Raw genomic sequence first — 13,710 nt, 5'->3', positions numbered from 1 at the left:
AAGTACAATTGGAGAGGAAGGCCTCAGGTACAAACTAGATCAGGAATACCAGATGGTTAATCATCAAAAGGGTAAAGATTAAAAGGGATAATCCAGGATTATCGGATATCACACGGTCACAAACGGTATAGCTTTAATCAGACAGTTCCTGTCGATTGGAAGAATCGGATGCTGGATTACTGCTACGGAAAATTGAGAAAGTGCTGCAACCGTCTTGAAAGGAAGCTCCAAGTCAAGCTGAAAAATCTTATTGCTGAAAGCGACTGGACTAAGCATGCCAACGTGGACTTCATGATTAATTTATCTGACAAACCAGTGGATAGTGCTAAGACAGCGGCTTTGGGATATGGGTTAAGCTTTGGTGTATTTAATGGTAACCTGGACTGTGTCGACATCTCAAAATCCTTTTGTTTATTTAGAAAAATTGAATCAAAACCTATGCCCTGATGATATCAATATTTGTAAAGGTATTGTGTATGGTGCTATGAGTAAACCTTCTCCCCCTAATGTACCCGTGAGATTTCTCCAGGCTTTTAAGAAAATTAAAGAAGACGAAACAGTGAAGGTGACAAAAGCAGATAAATCTAATGCAGTGGTAATAATGAATTTAAGTGACTATATAAGTAAAATAATGACATTGCTAAATGACACTGATACTTATACGAAACTGAGGTCTGACCCTACACAGACAGTTAACTCCCATTTTAATAAACAAATTAAATCCATTTTGAAGGGCTTGGACCATTTAATTAAACAGTTTACACCGCAATGCGCCTCCCTACCTTACATGTATGGTTTAGTCAAGACACATAAAATCAATAACCCTATCAGACCAATCATTAGTTCAGTGGGCTCAGTTATGTATAATTTATCTAAATGGCTTGTAAAAATTCTTACTCCTTTGGTAGGAAATATTTCTAACACGAATGTTAAAAACAATGTTGATTTTTTAAACAAATTGAATAGTTTAAATTTGAATTATGATTTTAATATGGTTAGTTTTGATGTTGTCTCTTTATTTACAAAAGTGCCTGTAGATGACTTACTTGAATATTTGGAAGAGGAATTAGAGCGTCATGACATTCCCTTAAGTGTAGCAAATCTCATTAGTCTCATAAGGTTATGTATCAAAGATAGTAAATTTTGTTTCAATGGGGAATTTTTTGTACAAAAGTTTGGCATGGCTATGGGTTATCCCTTATCTCCTGTCCTTAGCAATATTTACATGGAATTTTTTGAGACAAAACTCTTACCAAGAATTTTGCCCCAAAAAGTTATTTGGTTTAGATACGTGGATGATATATTCTGTATTTGGCCAGTTCACGAAAACCTCCAGGAATTCCTTAATAATCTCAATAATTTAGTCGTTTCTATAAAATTTACTGTAGAGGAAGAAAGAAATTGTAATTTGAATTTTCTTGATGTAACTGTCCATAGAAATGATAGAAATTTCACCTTTTCAGTCTTTCGAAAATCAACTAATATTGCCTCTTTTGTTCATTACTACTCCAATCACCATCAAAATGTTAAATTCTCTGTTTTTTCTGGGATGTTCCTAAGGGCTTTACGTGTCTGTAGCCCGCAGTTTATTGACGCTGAAATTAAAACTATTTATGATATTGCATTGAAACTTAAATACCCAAGGACTTTTGTAGATGTGGCATGGAAAAGAGCTAAAAAAACATTTTATTCAACTAATGACAAACTTGAATTTAGTAAGCATAACATTCTAAAATTACCTTATGATTAAAGGTTTTAGATATTCCTAGAATTTTAAAGCTTTTTAACATAAATGTTGTTTTATTCAGTAATATTAATGTCAAGAGTTTAGTAATCAAAAATTCTCCTAAAGATCTTCCAGGCTGCATAAATGAAATTCCTTGCAAAAAGTGTGACAAAGTCTGTTACGGACAGACCGGCAAATCTCTTTCACAGCGTCTTAAGCAACATCAATATTCTGTGAGAACTGGGCAAATATCGAATGCATTATTTTGTACATACCTGAGAGATTTAGACCATCCTATTAACTGGAGTCAAGCAAGAGCCTTAGTCCCATGTAATGACACAGTTAAAAGGAATATCATTGAATCTTGTTTTATCAAGTCAAATAATAGAAATGTTCTAAATTTAAGTCTTGGTTTATTTAAACTTGATGCTTTCATAATGAAAAAGTTGTAGATAAATATAAGCAACAAAATTAATATATTCAGTTTTTACATGTTTTGGACTGTAAAGATACTTTGTAATTTCGGTTATGGTTCAAGAATCTGTTTAAGTTTGTGACCGTGTGATATCCGCGATAATCCTGGATTATCCCTTTTAATTTTTTACCCTTTTGATAATTAACCATCTGGTATTCCTGATCTTGTTTGTACCTGAGGCCTTCCTCTCCAATTGTACTTTAGTAGCTCCTTGACGATGTCTGAATAAAGACGAAAGCGCTTGGATTCCTGACTATCATTTTCCCGTGGTATTCGCTTATATATATATATATATATATATATATATATATATATATATATATATATATATATATATATATAAGCAAAATCCACGAGGGATAGTGAAAACATAACTATGTTAATGAATACAACTTCCCGGGCCTAGGGGCTAGTACAAACCAAGGGGTCCCAGTCCTACTGAGCTTCTGCTCTGTGTGTGTGTGTGTGTGTGTGTGTGTCTCTCTCTCTCTCTCTCTCTCTCTCTCTCTGATCATGTACTACAACTGCCTTGTTAATTTTTTGCTCTCTTCTCGTCAATAATAACACTTAATAAACATATTGGCAAGTATAAGTAAGCGTCTATTATTTCCTGTCTAAACCTGCGTATAATAATGATAATGGTCCCTCATATGTTCTTTCCGGGAAAGAGTGTGATACATTGCTGCCAACCCCTCTAACCCTACGCCCCCTACAGGAGACGATAAATTGCCCTACATAACTGAAAATGACCCCAACATTCGGCGGCTATGATAATAAATAAATCTTTAGATTACGTTTATATGCAATATCATGGATACTAATAAGCATATTGATCTAAACCTACCTTGTTACATTACCCTACACCTGAAAATATAGCCCTGCTGTCTAAGATTTAGCCTATATTACCTTATGCGTAGGGCAATTACCCTACAGCTGGCAACACTGGTGTGGTAGAGTCTACAGCTTTAATGGCCGACTTTTTACACGAAAGACTGCATTTACTGAGAAAACCCAATTAGCTTATTCCGAGACGAAAGGGAGACTTAATGCACTGTCGCCATAAAAGAATTGAGCAGGATGGTCAATACTTTGTGGATAATACAATGTTCGGGTTTAAAACGGACACCAGATCTCTCTCCCTCTCTCTTTCTTTCACTATCTCTCTCTATAACATACACATGTCTGCGTGTATCGAATCCCTACGTAAAATCATCCAAGAGTTGCCATTTTTTCTGGTTAATCCTTTACCAGTTTCTTCTTCCTTTTCAAATACAGTAGAAACCCAAAGAATCCGCATGATGATGATGGCGGCGGTGGTGCTTTTCACGCTTGGCCAACTCCCATGAAATTCGAACCTTCCCTCCCTCCTACACGCTCGCACCATCCATAAAATCAGAATTCTCACGCCCTTACCTCAGTGGCGATAGTATTTTTCTATATATTTTCGCAGGCATTCTCCTTCTTTTTTTCCACCTTTACGTAATAATCTGTCTGTAACTCACTGCCATACTCTTCTGTCACGTGGTAGTGATACTCAAAGAACTGCATAGGCCTAGTCGCTTTGGCCTTTTTGTTGACAGTTCAGTATTGGTGGTATTTTCCTCTTTTTTCTTTTTTTTTATATTTCGATGAGCAAAGATGGGCGCAACTGCCTTCATCAAATGGTGAACGTGAAAACGCAATTTCTGTACATGGACAGATCAGTAAAGGTGGTATTTTCCCATTTTCGTAATATTTCGATGAGGGAAGATGGGCGCAACTGCCTTCATCAAATGGTGAACGTGAAACGTAATTTCTGTACACTTGGACTTTGTCACTGTCCTCGTATCATGGGACTTAATACTCTTGGCTGTGAGATTCCTTACGAACTAATTCAATTCACTTTACTTTCCTACTTTTTTTAAGGGACGACGGCGAGGGATTCTCTTTCTTCTTCTCCTTACCATCTCTTTCTCTACATTTACTAAAAATGCATCTAATGGTGTGAACTAGTCCACCAAAGTAAAATTAAATAAATGAACGAATAAAGAGATAAGAGTTGACGAGGTGGAAACTCTCAGTCGGCCTAGAGTCTTCCTAAAGGGCCCACTAGCTGATCAATATTGATGTTATTCCATTAGCTATTTTTAATCGATTTTATTCCAATAGCTATTTAGAACTGATTTTATTCCATTAGCTTACTTATAACTGATTTTATCCCAATTGCTATTAAACTGTAGAATAACGGTTGCAGTCTCGTGGAAACTAGACCGAACCACGCGCCAAAAGAAGCCGTCACAACCTTACGTAAGCACAGCCTTGACTAATCGTCAGTGGAACTGAGAACCCTCATGGAACGTAACATCTAAACAATGCAAAAATGATAATAATAATAATAATAATAATAATAATAATAATAATAATAATAATAATAATAATAATAAACTGAAAAAAATGTTATATATAGTCTCAAAGTACCTAGACCTAACCACAATGCAGGGACGCTATTGTAACTTACGCTAGTCAAAACACTCGCATGAGTTAACCTGCTCTATCGTTATTTAATTAATTAATGAACTTGTCGCGAAGATATAAAGAAAAATGCATGAGTTATAAAAAAAGGCCACTTACCTGGGAACGGTATATTGCAATTACTAGGTTGCTTTCAGTACGGACATAGTACGATTTCCGAATGCCAAATTTCAACATTATTCTTCCAATTCGAATTATTTTCGGTACTAGTATTCAGTTCTGATTGTCTGAAATTATATCGAAAATAAATTAGACGTTACGGCAGGCAACGAGCCGCCACCAACGCCACATGAACACGCTGCACCGGCGCCTACCAAACCGGCCGATAAATTTAGGTTTTTAACCTGATTTAAACATGATTAAAAAAACACATGAGCAACAGTATTGTATATGCAATTTTAAAATATCTTCCAGTATAAAATGTTTTAACACAGAGCAATAGTATATTATATATTGTAATAATTGTTCTTGTACTAACACTATAGTTACTACTGTGAGCCAATTAAACACATCGGCTTCGTCAGGTTGCACGAGTGAACCACCAGAAACTTATGCAATAAAATAATAATTAAATTTTATAAACCTGCAGGATATGCTGTCTGCTGGGTAGTCAAAAACATCATCAAGGAGCAGGGATTTGTGATGGCATATAACCAGCTTAAACCTGAATTAAACTAATTATAAGTCCGTTTTACCGATAGGAAACACTATTATCAATAATAAAACATATAAAGAAGTGAATAATATGGAAACTCATACCAGTAATAAAACATATAATGAAGTGCTTGATATGGAAACTCTTACCAATAATAAAACATTACAATGAAGTGAATTATATGGAAACATTCTTACCAATAAAAAACATAATTAAGTGAACGATATGGAATCTCTCTTACCAATAATAAAACGTATAATGAAGTGAATGATATGGAAAATCCCTTACCAATAATAAAACATATAATGAAGTGAATGATGTGGAAACTCCCTTACCAATAACAAAACATATAATGAAATGACTATGAAACTCTCTTACCAATAAAAAACATATAATGAAGTGAATGATATGGAAACTCATACCAGTAATAAAACATATAATGAATTGAATGATATTGAAACTCTCTTACCAATAATAAAACATATAATGAAGTGGATAATATGGATAAGTCTGTCGAACTTACAGCGAATGAAATCATTCGTAAAATACCCACTATCAGCATAATGCAAAACATTACCTTACGTTCTCTTGGTCTATTTTAGCGAATGGCTTCGAAAATACGTAACATGATCTCTCAAAAACTGTTCAGTTTGAAATTCGTATACGCGTTACTTCCTGACAGGCCTTTTCACATCCGTCCATTACGAATAACTTTTTTCTTTTAAAGCCAATTTGAAAGAAAAATGAAAGTCGTCACTGGACACCTCGTGTCAAACGTCTGATAATGACATATGAATGAAGATAGATCAGCAAGCACGCTGATTGCGTTCCAGTCAGAGTGATGTATCGTTTCCGGCGTAGATTTCGACGCTGGGAAACGCGATTTCTTTTGTGAAGGGGTTTATTTTTCACAAATGTTGCATGTCACGTTGTGTATGCATGCCATGCATAAGTGGCATATGGGATTTATGATGATACAGCAATTTTACAAACGACAGTCACATTCCTATAGACTTAAGGCTGGACACGACGTGAAGAGATATTAAAAGCTGTGTGTGTGTGTGAGAGAGAGAGTAGAGTGACGAGATTGAGAGAGAGAGACGAGAAAGAGAGAGCAGAGAGAGAGAGAGAGAGAGAGAGAGAGAGAATCTTCCAGAATCTCCCCCATTCAAACCTCTTAATAGCCACGACTCTTATTTACAATTTACAGAGCTATTTCCAAACTTTATCATTGAAAGTAAAAGCATTTTCAAATCCTGTTTTTCAAGTATTGATCACAATCGTTACAGACAAAACCTAACAGGACAGTGATTGCTTATATAACATTCTCGAATCCAAGAATGGTTTGTGTAAAGTTGTAGGAACTGTAGGAATATCTTGCAGTAGCTTTCATGAGTTATAGATGGATTAAAAGAATTCCATTTTCTCTCCCTTAAAACGTCTTCTCAGTCATAAAGATTTTAAAACAAGTTTATTCGATAATCGTTCGAGAATAGTACTCCATTAAATACCCCTACAAGACCTGAGGAGTGAAATGTTCCTGAAAGTCAGCATTAAAGTTGAGAGAGAGAACGCAGCGGCAAATCCCTAGACCTACAACAATGACATGCAAGCTTTTACGGAAAACTACCGCAACAAAATCTATGAAATAATGGTTGCAACGGAATGGAGGGAAATGGTGCATTCTTTTAATATACATGTTTTGCATTTAGTAGCGATATCATCACCCTTTATCTTCATTCCATTACGACCAGCAACATCCACCCGGTGTAAACAGGTAGGAAGGTACATAGGTCTAGTGAAATTGGACCTTATGCTAATCTTGTAATGTCAGTTTGGATATTAAGCCTACGTTTACTATGTTTTTGCTCTGTATGATCAGTTGTGCCTAAGTAAAGGGTCGTGTTAGACCGAAAGTTCTTGGCTCTCCCGCCTTTCATTTTCCTCCGTGGCAAAACCTTTATTTATACATAGCATCACGTTTTATATACTTCGTGATCAAGTTATTCGGCTAGTGTAGTGTTTGGGGTTGGAGTGTGGTAACGCAATTGGCCTAATATCACGCATTAATTTACTGTGTATAAAACAACAGTATATTACCACAAAACCCGACTCTCTCTCTCTCTCTCTCTAACAGAGGGGTTATTTACACATGTTTTTGTTTTTTTCTCGTAAGCTGGTGTTCTTTATCGTAAATTGGGCCTAAATAACCGCTTGGATTTCAGCTTAACCGTCAGTCGAACTTCCTTCCAAGACTGAAATTAAACCAATCTCAGGTGAATTCTACATATATATATATATATATATATATATATATATATATATATATATATATATATATATATATATATATATATATATATAATATATATAAAATGCAGGTCTTCCTGTGAGAGGAATTCCAATTTGACAACGAAGCCTGTCCATTGGACACCTAGTACTGCCAGGGGTGATAATCCCTAGACTAAACATTGGGAAACGGCTAGCGGATCCAGGGGCGGGGCGCGAGAGTGGGGGCGGCACCTGGGCACGTACCCCTATGAAAAATAGACAAAATAATAATATTGAATATTTAGAATAGTACAGGCGATGGCTGTAGATTTCATAATTCCTACTTAAATACTGATAAGGCAGAAATGCTTCATGAGGGAGGAGAGAGAGAGAGAGAGAGAGAGCATAATGCCTACAGTGCAGTGCATGAGGTGTACTGATAGCACTAACCCGCCACCCCCCACCCACCCCCACCCTTCAAGTGATGTCGATCATGGACGCAGTCCTGTTATGACCAAATATGCGAGCTATCGTTAAATACGAAATCATGGAGTCACTGGACCGGAGGATTCATGAATTCCTGTACGAGGACACAAATATTGTGGGAAAGTGAGATGAAAGGAGCCCCCAATATTCTATAACGTCAGATCGACGATAATCGTATAATTCCATCATCCTGGATGGATAGGAGATCGTACATCATGCCTTGGCATTTCGAAGAAATACAGTTTCGCTTATAATCACGGGATTGCTAAATTGTTTTGTATAATGTGTAATCGGTAATTCGTTAATTATAATACAAGGTGTCCATTTTTTCCTAGTTGTTTTTTTATTTATATCATCATCGTATTTTGGTATATATATAAATTTCCAAGGTAGAGAGCTTCAAGACCAGGTATTCTCATGAGGATTGTAATCTATATATACAGGGTGTCCATAAAATCCAAGTACCATTACAAGTATTTATTGCTCAGAAACCACACAGCACAGAGTAATGCAGATTTCTGTAGAATGAAGTGTTCTGAATGTAGACTTGAGGAAATGTAGAACATTCTACAAAAAACTGCATTACTCTATGTTATATGGTTTCTGAGCAATAAATACTTGTAATGGTACTTGGATTTTATGGACACCCTGTATATATAGATTACAATCCTCATGAGAATACCTGGTCTTGAAGCTCTCTACCTTGGAAATTTATATATATACCAAAATACGATGATGATATAAATAAAAAAACAACTAGGAAAAAATGTTAATATACGACGTTGATAAGTGATTAGATTTTGTAATCCTGAACATTTTATGAATATGATAGCTTAGCTGAACTGGCCTTATGAGAGTGATACAGTCTGTCCTCAACCAACATTTTACAGCATTGTTAGTAAATGTACATATCACCCATCTTGTTATTATGATTAAATTGAAAATAGACTTCAACCCCCAAAGAATAAGCACTGGGACCTATGAGGTCATGGAGCGCTAAAACGGAAATTGACACCAGGAAGGATTTGAAAGGTTTAACAGGAGGAAAACCTCAAAGCAGTTGCACTATGAATCAACTATTAAGAGAGAGGGTGGTTATTAAGATGCGAGAAAGAGAATATGAACGGAGGTAGAGTAAGAGGGACGGAAGGAGTTGTAGCTAGGTGCCGAGTGAACGCAGCAAAGAATCTTAAAATGCGGCGCACTGCAAGCACTAACCCCTCCTACGGGAATAACAGGTTTATAAATGTGAATGAATTATAGAAAATCGTAAAATAAGTATCGGAAAACCGGTTTAGTAATTAAAAGTGTAATAGCAAATCTATACACTTTTAATCATACAAGATACTGTGTGGAATAAGGCGGATAAATCATGACAAAAGAAATACGTGTATATTTTAAACAGTCGCTTGGAGCGTCTAGGAAAACCGCTAGCGAATGAACACCTCACATAATAGTTTAATCTGGGTCGTATCCTATCGCGCTCACACAAATGTGTGTGTGTGTGAGTGTGTCATTGGAAAATCCTATAGGAAATACCAAGCATTAAGCGTTTGTTTATGTCGGCAAAGACCGTATAATATTTCTTCAAAAAATGCAGTATATATTTAAGCATCGTCGATTATAACTGCTTTCATATAAATTACCTAATCTTAAATACTTCATAAACTGGTAGGCAAGTACTCACATGTCCAGCGTATCGGCAACAAACATCGGAATACACACTCCGTCTCACTAAAGTATAAAATGCAACTATATCTTCACGGCAACACAATCGTCCAAGCGAGCTAGCCGCTGACGTCGTAATCTTTACCGAGGCGAAGTGTAACTACCCGATGCGCTTGTTAGTGTAGTTCCAGTCGTACTGTGACCCTGTACCGACTGCTTGTTAACGGTGCTTCAATCCAGCCTGTTTCCTGAGATTTATAGGATTACTATGCAAGTGTTTTTTTTATAAAGGTTACTCACGGTTATAGGAGCAAAATTATATGATGTAAATCATGTTATTAAACTCTCTGTGAGGGAGTGCCTCAGGTTGATAATCTTGAAAAAAACTATCAGAACCTCCTGCTCGAGAGCTTGAAGTAACAGAAAGGTTATTTGGTAAAAATGGAAGGTTCGAATTAAAAAATAACAAAGGTTTGATAGGGACTAACAGACTACTGAAATCACACCATGTGGAAGGTAAGTTTTGTGGATTCTTGTACACCACTTGGATTGATATATTCAGCATTTTGGTGCTGGTCGAGTTACGGAGTACAATTATTAAACGTAATATCGGTTAATCTTTCTTTAAAATTCATTATTATTATTATTGTTATTATTTTGCTCTATGACAGTCCTCCAATTCGACTGGGTGGTATTTATAGTGTGGAGGTCCGGGTTGCATCCTGCCTCCTTAGGAGTCCATCACTTTTTTCACTATGTGCGCCGTTTCTAGGATCACACTCTTCTGCATGAGTCCTGGAGTTACTTCAGCCTCTAGTTTTTCTAGATTCCTTTTCAGGGATCTTGGGATCGTGCCTAATGTTCCTACGATTATGGGTACAATTTCCACTGGCATATCCCATATCCTTATTTCTATTTTCAGATCTTGATACTTATCCATTCTTTCCCTCTCTTTCTTTTCAACTCTGGTGTCCCATGGTATTGCGACATCAATGAGTGATACTTCCTTCTTGATTTTGTCAATTAGCGTCACGTCTGGTCTATTTGCACGTATCACCCTATCTGTTCTGATACCATAGTCCCAGAGGATCTTTGCCTGATCGTTTTCTATCACTCCTTCAGGTTGGTGCTCGTACCACTTATTACTGCAAGGTAGCTGATGTTTCTTGCACAGGCTCCAGTCGAGGGCTTTTGCTACTGAATCATGCCACTTTTTGTACTGGTTCTGTGCAAGTGCCGGACATTCGCTTGCTATGTGGTTTATGGTTTCATTTTTCGTATTGCACTTCTTACATATGGGAGAGATGTTATTTCCGTCTAACGTTCTTTGAAACATATCTGGTTCTTAGGGCCTGATCTTGTGCCGCTGTTATCATTTCTTCAGTTTCCTTCTTTAGCTCTCCCCTCTGTAGCCATTGCCACGTGTCATCGCTAGCTAGTTCTTTAGTCTGTCTCATGTATTGTCCGTGCATTGGTTTGTTGTGCCATTCCTCAGTTCTGTTTGTCATTCTCCTGTCTCTGTATATTTCTGGGTCTTCGTCTACTTTTATTAGTCCTTCTTCCCATGCACTCTTTAGCCCCTCGTCTTCACTGGCTTTCAGATATTGCCCCAGTGCTCTGTTCTCGATGTTTACGCAGTCCTCTATACTTAGTAGTCCTCTCCCTCCTTCCTTTCGTGTTATGTATAGTCTGTCCGTATTTGCTCTTGGGTGTAGTGCTTTGTGTATTGTCATATGTTTCCTGGTTTTCTGATCTATGCTGCGGAGTTCTGCCTTCGTCCATTCCACTATTCCTGCGCTGTATCTGATTACTGGCACTGCCCATGTGTTTATGGCTTTTATTGTATTTCCGCCATTGAGTTTTGACTTGAGTATTTGTATCCTGTCTCATCTATGTGTTTGATGTTGCTCCCATCCCTTCAGTTATCGTTACTTTGCCTTTTTGTAAGTTCCTCGCTGGCCGAGTGGTTTTCGAGCTGGGCGGCCAATCCGGTGGTCTCAGGTTCGATTCCCGGCTCGGCCAACACGGAATCAGAGAAATTTATTTCTGGTGATAGAAGTTCATTTCTCGATATAGTGTGGTTCCGGATCCCCCAATAAGCGGTGGTCCCGTTTCTTAGGTACCAATTGGTTCCTAGCCACATAAAAATATCTAATCCTTCGGGCCAGCCCTAGGAGAGCTGTTAATCAGCTCAGTGGTCTGATAAAACTAAGATATACTTAACTTTTGCCTTATTGTATGTTGACTAAGGCGCATTTTTCTATTCCAAGCTCCATCCTGATGTCCCCAGATACAATCCTTACAGACTGGATTAGGGTATCTATTTCCTTGATGCTCTTACCATACAGCTTGATGTCGTCCATGAACATCAGATGGTTAATTCTGTTGCCTCTTTTCTTGAGTTGGTACCCGGCATCCATCTTCTGTAGTACTTTTGTCATGGGAATCATGGCTACTACGAAGAGTAGTGGGGACAGTGAGTCTCCCTGGAAGATCCCTCTCCTGATATTAACCTCTGCTAGTCTTATTCCAGAGCTTGTAAGTATTGTATTCCAGTTGCGCATTGTATTTTTGAGGAAGCTGATGGTGTTTTCCTCTGCCCCATATATTTTCAGGCATTCTATTAGCCATGTGTGTGGTATCATGTCGAAGACTTTCTTATAGTCTATCCATGCCATCCTTAGGTTAGTTTTCCTTCTCCTACTGTTCTTCATTGCCATTTTGTCTATGAGGAGCTGGTCTTTTGTGCCCCTACACTTCCTTCTGCAGCGTTTCTGTTGGTGGGGGATGGTGTCTGTCTCCTCTAGGTTTTTGTATAGCCTTTCACTGATGATACCTGTTAGTAACTTCCACATTATTGGTAGGCAGGTGATAGGCCTGTAGTTACTGGCTATATTTCCCTTACTCTTGTTTTTTTGTACTAATGATGTCCTTCCTGTGGTCATCCATTTGGGTGCATGGTGATTTGAGATACAATGCTGGAGTTGTTCTGCTATTCGTGGGTGTAGGGCCTTGAAGTTTTTGAGCCAGTATCCATGGACTTCATCGGGACCTGGGGCTTTCCAGTTTGGCATTTTCTTTAGTTGGTGTCTGACTGTGTCTGTCGTGATCTCCCTGTTTCTTCTTCCTTGACTTCCTGGAGCCATGTTGCATGTTTGTTGTGTGATACCGGATTGCTCCATATGTTTTCCCAGAGTCTCTTACTTGGTTCGGCTTCAGGAATTTCTGGGTGGTTGTCTTCCTCTCTTAGTTGGCTGTATAGTCTTTTCTGGTTAGTTCCGAATAGTTTGTTCTATTGGTATCCCTTATTCCTGTTCATGTACCGTTGGATTTCATTATTATTATTATTATTATTATTATTATTATTACTTGGGTAGCATTGGGCTTCACTCTGTTCATCGCTCTGTCCACTTTGTTCGTTTTACGTACAGCCCCTCCACAGAGTGGATGTTTTTTTCTCTGGCGGGCCCTTTTGCGTTTTCGAAAAGCTGCTTCTTATTATTTTATAAACTGTCTTTTTAAGAGTTTTCTCGTCAGCAGCATAGCTCCTGCCGAGTAGGAGAGTGTTTAGGTCTTGTTTAAATTTGGCTATCTTCTTGTATGATCTTCATTTCAAGCGGTACTTTGTTGTGTAGTCTTGGTCCCCAATGTTCATATGCTCTCTCGCCTGACTTACACTTTTGTTATAGGTTCAAATTAGCCTATATATGCTTTACAACCATGTCTGATTACAATATTCGCAGGTCTAAAGAAGCTTTACTATTTAAGATGGCAAGTAGTGCACGTGTAAAGTACGATTATTTAGAAATTTGAGGACTGGTTGAAGTCCTACAGAATGCATAGAAATAAATAAGCGTTTGAACAGTCCTTATGGGGTTAAATTTATAACACAGTATTCCTTAGAAACGAGACTCTCTC

This window comes from Macrobrachium nipponense, chromosome 10 (genome assembly GCF_015104395.2).
Source record: "Macrobrachium nipponense isolate FS-2020 chromosome 10, ASM1510439v2, whole genome shotgun sequence".
NCBI lineage: Eukaryota > Metazoa > Arthropoda > Malacostraca > Decapoda > Palaemonidae > Macrobrachium > Macrobrachium nipponense.
The sequence above is the reverse complement of the archived record's forward strand: the minus strand, read 5'-3'. Positions refer to the sequence as shown.